Source organism: Malaya genurostris, chromosome 2 (genome assembly GCF_030247185.1).
Source record: "Malaya genurostris strain Urasoe2022 chromosome 2, Malgen_1.1, whole genome shotgun sequence".
NCBI classification, from domain to species: domain Eukaryota; kingdom Metazoa; phylum Arthropoda; class Insecta; order Diptera; family Culicidae; genus Malaya; species Malaya genurostris.
The window spans coordinates 303,250,248-303,265,401 of record NC_080571.1 but is presented as its reverse complement, the minus strand read 5'-3'; the positions used below and the strand labels follow the sequence as shown (position 1 = coordinate 303,265,401).

General features: G+C 37.6%; 1 non-coding gene across 1 annotated transcript; it reads left to right on the top strand.

Moving 5' to 3' along the window:
• Positions 1–13,476: 13,476 nt before the first annotated feature.
• Positions 13,477–13,548, top strand: Trnap-ugg (transfer RNA proline (anticodon UGG)). Its single transcript has one exon. It is a non-coding gene; the product is annotated as a tRNA-Pro (tRNA).
• Positions 13,549–15,154: the final 1,606 nt, after the last annotated feature.

Genomic DNA, 15,154 nt, shown 5'->3' with positions numbered 1-15,154 from the left:
TCAGTGGATTGGCTGCGGTCGTAAAGAAGGACTCGATTGCTGCGAAGATTACATTTTCATGCTCCACTCGACTGGGTTGAGTGCCAAGTTAATCGATGGATAGGTTGCGGTAAATAAGTTAAAGGAAACATCAGTCGAAATTCGTGAATGAATATATGCATTTTCAAACTGATTAAAATGAAGTCATAGACAGCGAGCAAAAACAAAGATTTCTATTTTCGTTTTCCTCGACCTCGCATCCATTCAATGTTTAAATCTTGAAGTGATTTATTTTCAGCGTCGTGTTATAATTTGTTTACCATTTTCGATCCCGAGACAGTGGCTATTTATCTTGGTGATTAACTTTCAGTAGAGCTATTAATACGTACCGCAATTGCGACTACTGCAATGTTGTTTGCGCAAAATATTAAATAATTACTCGGCAACATTTCAGCAATCGTGCTACATTCAAATGCATGCCAAATTTCAATTTCATCAATATTTCATATTCTCATTCGATCTAGTTTTATTTTTCAATCGATTTCGAGGCACACCGCTTCTCCATTTCCGATTGACTTTTATGTTTCCTGTATTTGTTTTTTTTTGCAGTTTTCGAATTTCAACTGCGGCAGACTCTGGCTTCCGTGCTAAAACTGTACCAAAAGCGCCATATAGCGGCATGAATTTATTATTTCTGGAATTCCTATTAATAGTTCACTATCAAAACATTCTATCAGCACCAGTCGTCGGATTATTGCAAATACGGGACACACTTTGCACACCATTCGGGTGCACTCGAGCCTACCGCCAGGATCGTCAAATGGCATTCGGGACCGAGCGGTGCCAAATGAGTATGGACACACGCCTGCCCGCCGGGTGAGCTGCCTATCCGGATTACCCGACAAGTCAACCCGCTTTGAACGCTCCGGACAAATAAAGCATGACCTGATTCCCTCAGAAGTGGAAGCTGATATATACTAATCTCCGTTAAAAACAAAATGTACTGGTGTTTCCATAGAGGGTTCGGATTATTTTTTTTCCATCTGACCTGACAGTTTTTTTTCGATTTCGCGATGGCTTTGGTTTTATCTATGCGAGCTCCTGATGGAAAGCATTTATGTTTTTATTCCCTTCGTCCATTTGACAAGGATTTACATGATAGACATATTATGCAATATGTTACATTTACAATAAATTTTCAAGACTTCCGTTAAAAGAGCAATCATGTTCAGTAGAGTCTATTGACCAATGCCTTTCTCTATAGACAGGTAACATAATTGGCGAAGAAAATTACCTTCTGATCGGAGTTCCAGAGACCCCTATTGTTGTATATTATTCAACGAGACCGGAAAATGTCTATGTATCTTTACACCTTTCAAAGATTATTCTCTCCGTTCAATTTTCTCGGAGATAGCTGAACCGATTTCAACAAACTTAGGCTCATTTGAAAGCAACTCTTGGGCTGAGAATCAAGTTTGAAGATCAATTGACTGTCAATCCTGGTTACGGGGATATAACGGTAAAGGTGTCTTAATCGACAAAACGCTTTTTTCAATCTGCACGAATTTTTCCAGACACTGACCAATGTTGGAATGTTGTCGACTACGCGACGTTGGAATGTTGTCGACTACGCGACGTGAGCGCTGAATGACTAACTGAATCAAACTAATTTTAGATTTAGCATTAGATTGAATATCAGCAGAATGATGTATGATATTGTAGAACTAATGTAGACTAACTAGAACATCGTCAGATTGTTCAATGGAACAGTGCAAATATTGTAATCTTAGAAAATTTGAATGGATGATCATAGGCTATGCATCTTAAAATTTTTGGAATTAGTCATTCCCTAAACACTACGATAAATTTTTGATTTTCCTCGCCGTTCGTCTTGGACTTTTTACAGCATAAAAGTTCAACGTGAATCATTTGAAACGAAAGGTACCAAAACACAACTAATCGTATGAAATCTATCATTTAAATAATTGAGTTAATTATTATTTCCTCTATGACATACTCTCTTTGCGGTTTGATAATAATGACAAAATTTTCAGATGTACCTGGAAGAAATAAAAAAAAAACAGCATTAATTCACTAATTGAAATAAAGTCTTTAGTTACATATTCGTCTAAGATAATTACTATAATAGTATATAATTAGTAGACTTTAGATTCAAACCAATTCAGCTTGAGAAATATTTTCACGTACCATTCGACTCAGCTCGTCAAGATCGAAAAACGTATGTGTGTATGCGTGTAGATCTCTGGTCGAATTCCAACGAACTTGTGGTTCCATACAAAATTTCTTAACTATATACAGATCCCACTTCCAGTTCTAGAATTACAGGGTGATTAGTGCAAGAAAAATGAAAAGCTGAAGTAGCTTTTCTTGGAGATGGCTGAACTTGGTTTCAAATAAAAGGGCTGATTTCAATTACGATCCGACTTTCGGTTCCACAACTACAGGGTGATGAGAACAGAAATTTCAATTTATAATGCATTTTTCCATAAGTGACCATGCTATCAGAAGCGGATAAGAGCTGGCGTCCACTAGGAGATTGGTAGTACCTATTATCTTTCTCCGGACAGTACCTCTAGGCTGGATCCGGAGCCCTGTGATGATACGGTGGAAAAAATTTCACCAAAAATAGATCCACTGCTTCGATGTCGTGAAAGGTGACAATAACAGGAGTTTCTTTTTCCTTTCAGTTATCAGATTTTTTTCAACGTTTTACATCTGATTACTCTATTTTACTAAATTATCTCTTCATTCAACATAATACAACTTATCAATTTTAGGATAGCTTCAGAGGAGTTTGGCATTTTTTCTTCGCCCATATTATTGTTTGTCTTTCAAGATTGGAAATAGAATGATAAAATTCATCTGTTGCGCAGATCCGTTAATATTTTAATGTTAATAACAGAGACAACATATATCGGGCTATTGAATAAATAGTATGAAAATACTTGTTTATTTGATAAATTATTTTTTTTTCTCGGTAGCCGACTGCCCAGATCAACCAATATAACCAATTAACCATTAACCAATAAATAATTTAAATAATAAAGTTGAAATGAACGCGATCTGTGAACCTTTGTTTGGTGGCTTAAAATGAGTTGATATACTTTATAGAATATTTCATTACAATGAATCAATTGTTTTGTCTAAATTGTATTCACTCGTTTATTTGGTAGCAGGTAATTTCATTTAAAAAAATAGGGAAGTTTTTATTCGTTTCGTGATAGTATTTCGTATTTTCCTTTAGATTTCACGAGTAAAAACTGTGAATCAAGACTTTCCAGGATTTCAGTATTTCAGATTTTCCGTTCACTCGGGAAATCTGTGAGTTTATTGTTGCATCCGAGCATCTTGAAACCGGATAATACCGGATAGTCGCGCGCGAATACTACCATTACTGAAATTTTTACTAACAAATATTCTCCTCCCGTGACTCTTGTGGAGTGCGCAGTAGTATATACGGCCTTTAGTAACAACAATTGTTGGACTAACATCCCTTCCTACTCCTTAGACGATCTACATTCGGGCCTGACCGGCGCCGGTACTGATCAAAGAACTCTGGGTTTACCAGAAGATGTACATCGAAGGATGATTGGCCAGTCCCTGGTCTGATTATCTAGGAATTCTCTGTACAATTTCAGCTAATCCCGATCAGTAACGGAGTAGCTGAACCAGGAGTGGTCGCTCAGGTTCAAGGTCAAGTGGTCATGATAACAGAAGCGGATTCTTCATAATTTGATAGCAAAATATTTTTATTCATAGAACTTGTTAGTTGATGCCAACAAAACTCATTTTGACTGTACCCATTTTAGGTTCTGAGAGTACTGGAAATAGTGATTTAAAACTCCGAAATGGTTACTTCGATTTATCGGAGACAGGTCGAAAAATTTTTCACAAACACTGATTCAAATAAAAGATCGTTTATGGAATTATAAAGTGACGACTGTAATACATTTTCAATCATTAAGGTGACGACACAGAAAAAGAAAAAACTTGGCAAAACTATGCAAAAACAATTTTAATATCTTGTATTGTTAGGCCACGACCTAACGAAACGGTTTTGAACGAAAATATTAGTTCGGTAGATTCACCTCTTCCAGTGTAACATGGATTCCATTCGTTTTATACCATTTCCAAAGATGCCCAATCAGACCAAAATAACGAGGAAGCGTCATGGTTGCGTAGGGATAATAACAATCGCTTCGTTAGCCATTCTTGAAGAATCTTTGGCTTACTTTACCACATCTATATAGTACTTGCCAAACCAAATATTTTTTGAGACACTTGGCATTTTTCTTCGGCATGAAATGTTCATCTACGCCGTTCCGTCGCATGGAAGTACAATGCCGGGAAGCAGCTTAAAGACTTCCAGCACATAAGTATCATCATCCGTTATCGCGCAGGTTTCAGCCGTCACATTCTGTTTATCATTCCGGTTCGGTACAGTTTTCACCTTGAATGACTTCATACCTTGCCGGTTTTTCGAATTATGTACGAAAGTTGAAGACATTTTTTTAGCCATAGTACTCAGACAGAAGTGATTGGCAAACCAATAAAAAATTAAAGAATTAAAATATAAAAAATCATTAGAAAGCCTGTATGAGGAAATAGCAACAACATATAAAATTATGGTAAAAATCAGTCAAATTTCGCACTCACGTACAGGTCACTTCACCTTATCTCTGCGATTTATGTAAAAAGGCGGGTGGGTAATGTCAGAGACATAACTGGATGTCGTGAATACAAAAACAACTGACATGTTCCTTAACACTTCCGAATATCAATTAGCTGATCAATTGTATGAATTATGCAAGCGTTCCCCTTTTCTACATTTTCCGCAAAAACAAAGAAGGACTTCACTTGATCTCGATTACTGTGAATTTCACACAGCGAAAAGTGCACAAATCTAACCAAACTGTTCTAGATTTGCACTAAACTGAGGATATTTCCCTTCGATTTGCGAACAACAAATCCTAATAGGTCCTTAGAAAACTTTTAGAGCAATTAGAACGACTGATTTTGTGTAATGCTCTCCACCGTTGTTCTTTCATCAATACAAATGACTGACAGCTGTGACGTAAACGCTCTTGTCGGAGGCGAAACTAGCTTTTCAAACGACACAAAATACATCTGCTCGCAGAGGCGATAGAAACTGATCCAATTTTTGTTGAGAGATTGGTTTTACCTGATTTCGTTGTAGCTTTTTCACTAATGGGCGGTCCTGACGGCTATAAAAATAGCAGCATATAGAATTTTAATTTCGATATTTAATTTCGGGTTTGCATTTCATTGAAAGAAACTATCCGGATGCTGTACGGGATTCATTCCTGCCTTTCAGAAGGACCAAATTGTGGAACTCACAACGATATTAAACACTGTTCGGAACATTTTCTCGAACGATTTGTTGTACAGCAGCAGATATTTTGTTCTCTTCCTCAGAACGCGTGCTGATTGGCTGGTGTTGACATGGGTCAAATGAGACAGGTTTTTCAATAGTGTACTATTGAAATACTTCAATGCTGTTCCTACACACGTTTAAGTTGAAAATTTTTGATTCTATTGAAAGTTAAAATATATAATTCCTTTCACAGATCACTGAGCTCACAACTGAATATTTTATCATAAAATTGTGATCATATTTCCGATGGCATGTAGCAAAAATTGTGTTGATTCGTGAGATACAACAAGAGATATTCACGATCAAAAACTTATCACTCTCTCAGAGGGTAAATTTTGATAAGGCACCCCATAGTAAAGTAAGTCGTATTCACGACAAAACTCCTTCAGAAAAAAGACTTTCCCGACCACTAAAGTCAATGAATCATTCTGAAATTTTCACAGAATAATCTAAACTAACTTTCTAAGAGATTGTCAGTTGGGTTTTTCGATATTCGTCAGAGATATTTGAGAAAATCAGATTTGAAGCGTGAAAATAGCCCTCTAAATCACCCTAAAGACAGATGGCCACGTGTTGAGTTTTAAACCGACCACGTGGCTCGCTCAATTCCCTTTGCGCATCGTATTTCTCTTGTACTCTCTCGTATATGAGCAAACTGTACCGGGTTGCCAGCATACATTTTATTATTTTGATGAGAAGTTTCATCTCATTAATCTATCGTATGGGTTGGACATTACATGATTCCAATGAACAATGAAAAAATATTCAACTTTCACAAAGATTGAATGTCTGTGTGTTTGACAGCCTTGTCGAGTCAATTTTATTTCTCTCTCCTTTTTCAGAATGCTATCAGGAAGCCAAAGCGAAAAAAAATGGTGGATGCATTGAAACTGACTTTATTTTTATTGCGATTACAAATATGTTTTGTACTAATCGCATCTAAACTAAATTATCTAGACTTTGTCACGGTAGATTTATGATACAAGCCTTCAAAGCCGAGATATTCGATGAACAAGTAGAGGTATGCATTTCCGAGCGTTTAAATTTTGAGCAGTTCTTCAGTCAGAAAAAAATACAACACGACCGCTAAATTCAATGCATCATTCTGAAAATTTCACAGAATATTCTCAACTAAATTTCGAAGACATTGTCAGGTGGGTTTTTCTGTATTCTGAACCGTTTCCAAGAAAATTTAATTTGAAATGGAAAATAGCAAAAAACCTACCATTTTACGGTACTGTCCTCAGCCCTTAAAGTGAAGCGTTTCAAACAGTATGTGTGCTCAGAAAAGTTTGTTATTCGAATATACTTGAGCTATTTGTAAAGAGTTGTACAATTCGATTCGGCGGGAAATGAAATTGAAGCGCAAGTCATTGGAAAACCTTTTTTTATCCACCTAGTTGTGTAATGGTGCCGTTCTCATATTACTTATATTCTCAAAAACATCACTAGAAGATTCCGTCAAGTTTCTTTTTTTGAAACTTGAATAAAATCAAAAACTTTTTTCGGTATAAACTACCATCACCTTTTCAATTTATAAACAGTTATGTCAAGTTAATAAAGATTTAAATGTTGCAACCCTGCACGCTATACAAAATTGAACAAAGCACGCTGTGTGCTAGGCGGGTGCGCTTTCTTCTTCTTTACCAGCACGTACCGATGCGTACCGATTTTGCATCATTTTGTATGATAGTTTGACAGTTTTGATACTCATTGCCCTATAATTTCGGAGCCGGAAGTCGGATCTGGATGAAATTGCACAGTATCTTTTAAGACACTGAGAGCTTTAATTTGAATCATGATTGGTGAAAATCGGTTTGACCGTTGCTAAGAAATCGAAGTGAGTTCCGTTGTTGGAGCTTTTCTTCACTATTACCGGTGCGTTCGGAAGCGGAAACCGGGCACTAATAGTCCCAAAGTAGATTTATATATCCACCAACTAACAAGGTCTGTAAACTAGATGAATTGACCAGTAAATTTTATAAAAATGTACACCTCGTTTCGCCATCGCTTGTGAAAAAATTCTCGTGAAACACTTTTTGAAGAATCTCGTGACCTTTCATTTGCATATCACCCTGTAATCCCGGAACCGGAAGTCGGATCGGAATAAAATTCAATAGAGATCTATGGGACCATAGACCATCATTTGAATCTAAGTTTGTGAAAATCGGTTCAGTCATCTCTGAGAAAATCGAGTGACATTATTTGTCACATGCACACATACACACACAGACATTTTCTCCGTTCGTCGAGCTGAGTCGAACGGTATATGACATTCGGACCTCAGGGCCTCGGTTCAAAAGTCGGTTTTCACAGTGATTTTTTTTTTTAATAATATTGGAATATGAGTTAAAATTAAATTATTAAGATTTAAATTGGGTGTTCAGCCAAAAGTGGTGACTTTTCAGCCCTATTATATATATGATTTGGTTATTACCATGAGGACATCATTTGCTTCCGCAATTCTGTGATTTTTGTGTAGGGAAAATTATAAACCTACTAGTATTGTGCAATGGGAAAAAGGAACTTATATACTAACTTACTAACTAATACAGAGAGCGAATCGATTCAATTGAAGATTGCATCGATTTTTTGTCGGAATTTGCTTATAGTATTATGTGACATTACATCTAATGGTACTATAATTGTGAGTCTGTGTAACTCATTTGTACTAAACCAGGGAGGACGCTTCAAAATCATTTACAGAATTTTATTCTGAATCCTTTGAAGCGTTTTCTTCCTGGTGGAACAACAACTTGACCAAATTGGTACTGCATAAAGCATGACTGGTCTGAAAATTTGTTTATAAATTTATAATTTGTTCTTTAGACAGAGCTTAGAATTTCTGTTTATAAGAGGATATAAACATTTAATATATTTATTACACTTTGCCTGGATTCCTTCAATGTGATCCTTGAAAGTGAGTTTTTTTGTCATACGTTAAACCTAAGTATTTAGCTTGATCAGACCATGTCAATTCCAAGCCATTCAATTTGAGAATGTGATTATTGTTTGGTTTAAGAAAAGAAGCTCTTGGCTTATGAGGAAAGATAATCAATTGCGTTTTTGCTGCATTTGGTTTAATTTTCCATTTTGATAGATAATCACTGAAAATATTTAAACTTCTTTGTAGGCGACTGCAGATCACTCTTAGATTTCTACCTGTGGCTAACAGACTTGTGTCGTCACAGAATAACGATTTCTGACAACCAACGGGTAGATTTGGAAGATCAGAAGTGAAAATATTATACAAGATTGGAGCTACGCTCGAACCCTGCGGACCCACCGGCTCGTACGGGTAGCAATTCAGAGTCACAATTCTGATAGCTAACCTAAAGAGTACGATCAGTTAAATAATTTCGAACCATTATCAAATAAATAGGAAACTGGAAATCAGACATTTTTGCCATTAAACCTTTGTGCCAAACACTGTCGAATGCTTTTTCTATGTCTAGAAGAGCAACTCCAGTGGATAACCCAGATGATTTATTTGCTTTTATCATGTTCGTTACTCTGACAAGTTGATGAGTAGTTGAATGTTCATGACGAAATCCAAACTGCTCTGGTAAAAAAATTGAATTCTCATTCATATGAGACATCATTCAACAAGATATTTTTTTCAAAAAGTTTACTGATAGAAGAAAGTATGCTAATTGGTCGATAACTTGATGTTTCTGCTGGATTTTTATCAGGTTTGAGGATAGGAACTGCTTTAGCGTTTTTCCATCTTTTTGGGAAGTAAGCTAATGAAAAACACTTGTTGAAAATTTTAACCAGGAGTCTCAAGACAACATCGGGAAGATTATTGATGATGAATATTAAAAATTCCATCATTACCAGGAGCCTTCATGTTTTTAAATTTCCTAATAATTGATTTAATTTCATCAAAATTCGCCTCAATAATGTCATCTTGTGATAACACTTGGGTTGAAATATGATCATATTTCACTGAGACTTCATTTTCAATAGTACTCACAACGTTCAAATTAAAATTGTGTACAATCTCGAACTGCTGAGCAAGTTTTTGAGCTTTTTCGCCATTTGTAAGAAGTATTTGATTTCCTTCCTTTTTCACAGTGATTGTATAGCCTTGTAGCATTACCGAATAAATTAAATATTGTATGGCCCCTCGCGTTGATGGCCAACTCTCAGTATCGCATACAATTCTAAATAAATTCTCTCGAGAGTGCCATTCGAGAGTACCAATGAATATTATAGTACGCACTCTCACGCCAGACCTGGTTGACTGGTTGGAACTGAGTTACGTTCGACGGGTGGTCGCGACGCGGGCGTCACCCCCCTATTTGAAGTAGGTTTCTTTTTCTTAGCTTATAAACTTGATAATGCGATATACGGAGAAGTATATGTCTTTCTCTGGGGTTTAAAAGGCATCGTTCGGACTGACTCAAACTTCTTTGGTAGGAGGTCAATGCTCTGGGAACATTCGGGGGAGATTGAAATCGTGTGCAGGAGAGATTCGGAAAACTTCGTAATTAATTACGTAGTTCCGGAAGGGAATCTTTTACTCGTGCTTAATCTGAGGACTCCAAAGATCTGATCATCCACTTTGTTCTGGATCGTGGAAGAGGCAGGAGTGGTTTAATTTTGTTCCGCGCCTCGATGTGTAGTTTTAGGTAATCTAAAATATCTTGAGTTTCCCTTTATCAGTTCACCATAAAATAGTTTTCCTTCCCCAGTGCCAAGCTATAAGGCAAGTTAGTGGCTCCGAGTTTATTGGAGCATAGTTAGTGTCGGTATTATCGATTAAAGGTAAGGTGCAAATTTGCGAACGGTGTAGTGCGTTTTCTAAAACCAGCATGTTGTTGGGTGCGTGTCTTTGTGCAGGTTCTTCGTGCTGCAAAATTCCCGTCACATCGACCAACCAGTATCAACGACCACTTTTGACCCCACCATCTAGCTACAAAGTTCCCGGGGAACCGACCGGAAGAGCGCTGATCGTCAAAAGTCAACCACGCGCTAGGCAGGGAGCAGTAACCATCGCTTCGATCCGTCCCGACATCAGATAATTACCGCGTGGAACGTGGCGAACGCAAACCAGAAATCTGGATCTTCTGCGGGCCCGAATCTGCCAGCAACCGGCAAGGAAATCGCGCTGGCGTCAGTAAAACAGTCAACGTTCGTCGGTCTCCAGCATCGACCCGTAAACCACGTAAAACCATGGTAGTGTGAGTACAAACCGTTTTCTTTTCTTGACATGCGCATGATCAATATATATAATGAACCCCATGTAATTAGTCACATGGGCTAAATCACCACGATTTATTGAAACCATCGTGAAGCCCGGGTTCGAAAACGTTTTTTTTGTCTGGTGGATTTCCTTTGCTGCCACCTGTGAAAATCCTAGGTCGGCGATGAACTCGCCGTATAAATCTGTACAAGGAAACGCACGCACCGTACCCCCCGTCACTCATTTTCGGATGAATACCAGTTTAGGAATTAGGAAGCTTCGACAGTATTAAATATGCACTGGGAAAGTAGAGAGAGAGAAGTGACAGTAGCCAGATCAGTTCGCATACCGCACACAAAGCTAGCTAGCATGTAGAGAGTTTGGAGTTCGATCCCTACCAAGATGAAAATATAATATACTTTTTTGTTTGTAATAAAAGTAGAATTTCGTTTGTGTATATTAAATAGTGTTTAATTTTTTGTTAGCGGTGACTATTTATGGTATTTTCAGGTAAAGGATTTCTCAAGATATTCGGGCGATTAGATTTCGGATAATTTTTTTTGTAGACCTACCCTCCCTAATCCCCTCGCGAGCTGGAGCCCTGTGGCTGCTAGTCTTTACCAGTGATGAAAGGCATCGTTTGAGTGAATCTTCTTTATTCGTCTGGTCTTACTGTAGCGATTTCGGTTTTCAGCGGGTGTTTTCTTTGGGGTGTTGGCGGACTATCAAGGTCACCTGAGCCACGTTGGACCGTCTCGACCGGAACTCAGAAACAGACAATACCCGCCCATAGGAAGGGTCTCAATTAGCTGGGCAAACAAACCAGGCGTTTGGTCTCCTTAGGGAGTGGCGCAAAAAAATCATTCGCTAAATTTTGAAACGGGTCTAGTTCCAACGGTCTCAGGTTACAGCCTTTCTATATGGGAAAGTCAAAAATTCGCTTAATGTCACTATCAGAAATTAATTAATTAACCACCAATTGGTTTGATGATACCTTTCTCACATTACTCATTTTTTCATAAATATTACTAGAGGATTTATAAAACAAATCATTGGATCTTGAATTAAAACAAGATACAAGTCGGTTCAGTCATCTCAGTTAGTACAGATCCGTTCAGCCATCTTCAAGCATATTTTTTACACATACACAGCAGACAAACATTTTGTGATTTCAACGCCCTCATTCGAATGGTATATGAAATAAGGCCCTCCGATCCTCGGTTCAAATGTGTGTTTTACAGTGACTGCATATCCTTTCTATACGAGAAAAGCAATGCCACATCATATCCTTTCTTAACGAGAAAATTCCGAATGCCTGTTTTCTCAACATGTTGGTTTTCGATATGTAACTGAAAGGTTAGTATAGGTCTGAGGCAAAGCAACTAAAGACTTTCACAAACTTAGGCTCAAATGAAAGGTCTTATAGTCGTACAGTCCCACAGGTTTCTATTGCAGTTGGAGTCAGAACTAAGTCTTAAAAGAATCAATTATCAAATTGAAACTCCAATTGTCTTTATGAAATGATAAAGAAGTTTCATGTAAGAAAGGTCACGATAAGCAAGCATGTCACGAACTGGGACATTGGATAGTCTACCTTGGGTACGCAAAGAATTTATTAGTTGAGACCTGACATCACGATACTCCACGCATGTCCAAACAACATGATCAATATCATGATAACCTTCGCCACAAGCACAATGGTTAGTCTCGGAAAGTCCAGTTCGAAACTTAAGCTCAAACGAAAGGTCTTATAGTTTCATAGGCTGCTATTTCATCCGGATTTGACTTCTGGTTCCGGAACTATAGGAAAAAGTGTGCTTAAAACTGCAATCCGCCATCTGAAAGGAAAATTTCTTTTTAATTTTAATTTAATTTTTAATTCATACAAATTGAAAAAGTTTTGTAACCCAAAGGAACATACAAATTCAATTCAGGTGTGAAATAAAATTTTGTGATAGAATCCAGCTGCTTTATTTACTGAACTATACTTTCGTTCAACATGCATATTCAAAAATGTGTATTTCTAACTTTTTAGAGAAAATTCCTTTTTATCTATTTCTATATCTTCTCCCATCTCTACTAATACCTCTCCTATCCTGGAAACAACAAGTATCGGACTAACATCCACAGTGAAAATGATTTGCTTCTCCCAAGCATCATTTTTTGGTTTATTGTCCATTTTCACACTCGGATATTAAGGATCTAAAATTCCCATTTACGAGAGAAATTCCCTTTAAGCGGAATCTGTAACTGACAGGAAATGTGACTTCGAATGTTTCAGGAATGATGCAACGGTGGAAGAAAAGAAATTTTCCGAACAGAGAGTCCAAAAGTTGAAGCGAGGTATTTCTAGAACAGATCATCATTCCATTGGAACCAACGCGAAATATGAATGCGATGATATTTTTTATCCAGAAAGTCCGGAAAATCTTTCCTTAAAAAATAAATCTTCTAATTTCGCTCGTATTCCAAACAGATGCAAGCTTCATCTAGTACTTGTAGTCTTCTTCTGTTTATAAATACGTGTGCAGGTTCATGAATATGAATTCAACTAGTCGTGGTTGAAGCTGAACTAACCGTTGGGGGTTTCTACATTCACATTGCGCTTGAACTGTTTTTGGGTTTCCTTTTCGTTCATGTTAAGCTCAGTCAGATGTTTCTATCGCTGCCTGTTGGCTGAAATTTGCAGCTTTCAAACGAAATCAACGTAAAAAGTCAGTTTTTTTTGCTTTATCTATGCACTTCCATCAACAGTAAACACTGGTTGTCGTCCGTTGAATCTTCGATTTAATTATTTTTCATTTGTTTGCTTCTTGTAGGTACGTTTCGGTAAAAAAAAAATACTTGGTAAACTGCTTATTCTTGTCTGGTTTGTTTCACCTTCTTCCAGCATGGCTCAATGGTCTAGGGGTATGATTCTCGCTTTGGGTGCGAGAGGTCCCGGGTTCAAATCCCGGTTGAGCCCGACATTTTTTTTTCTCATTACACTAGATTTGTCATCCAAGATGTTGATTTTTTTGGAGAATTTTTCATCTCTTAGTCATCATGATGATTCCGCTCATTATAAGAATGACAGCCATCTACCGAAAACTCCGGAATTGGAATCTTATTCAGGAAAATTGAGCGTATAACAAAGATGCAACTTCTGTATAATATGCCCGATAAACATATTTGTGTCAACCGAAAACACTTTTTACGTAATTTCGGAGCCGAACCAAACAACTGAAGGATAAATTACTCGTTGTCAGAAATTTTTGCTGAAAAAATTCTATTCTACCTACTGCAAGGAATGTAACGAATCTGTAATATATGCAGCGTTTCGTTGAGAATTCCCTCAAAAATCCATAAATTACGTCCTCTATCTGAAATTAAAACAAATAAAATTTGATAACATAAATCATTACAGATAAAAATGCACCGGGATGGGACTATTAGCCCAACGGATGACCCGACAGTAGCGCATGTATCTGTAGTACGAAATGCACGACAGAAAATGCATGGATCGAGTTAACACGGAGGAAAAAAAAAGGGGTTGTTGAAATGAAAAAGCACAGCTTTTCAGCTGTCCTGCGAGAATTCGACTACAGCAATAACTAGCCCATATCAGCGGTGCAGCTTTCAGGTCTTTTTGTGCGGTTTGCGATGCGTTCTGGTATCGCTTTTGAACTGCAGTGAACTGAGCTGCTGTTCGAAAAGCGCAAACAAAAAGCCCTACTGGGGACTCTATTTTTTCAGCAGATTATTATTAATCTGTACACATAAATATCTGTATTCCACGGCACGGCATGTCCACATTGGTACTCATTTGTCAGTGCGCCTACCCGGTCCCATTCAGAGGCTAGCACTGCGGTGCCACGATGGCAGAGATGTGTTTTTAGCCAGAATAAATCGAACCCGTGTCAATTGATGCGAAAAGTCAGACAAGACCGGACTGATTGATGGAATCTGGTGGACTTTGCGGACATGTTAACTTGTCTTGGGTCTTCTTTTTTATTCGCACGAACCTGGTTATTAATTAAATTGTCCTGGAATATATTACGCACCATGTAAATGTATACCATCGAAAATAATGCGTTGAAGATAAATTGAACGAATGACATTTTTATCTTCATTGACCACCTACTTCAACCGCCGTGTTATAAGCAAAAATAATTACGACCGGTTATCAACTAGCTGCCAAAATTTGACTATCCTTACCCAGTCAAATTTAGGTATTCATTAAAACTTGCTCTTAATTTTGATTGCAGCTCAAAGATTTGCCGAGCTTGAAATTAAATCGAACCCCAGAAATGCACCGGATTGCGAAAGCTGGTCAAACATAAGCGAATGTCCGCGGTGAGAGCCGAAGATCATTTACAATCGAACTACATACTGCAGTCAGTTTTGAAGCAAATTGACACAGTGCCATCCATCTGACACCGTTCTCCGATGCACAATTATATTTCCAATTCCCCTGCAGGGAGTGGTCGGACCGGCAAAAGTCATTTCCCAGTGTCCCCTGTATTAATTTCAGGGCTTTAATTAATATCCCTAATGAATGGTATTAATGTAATTACGAACGGGTCGGACAA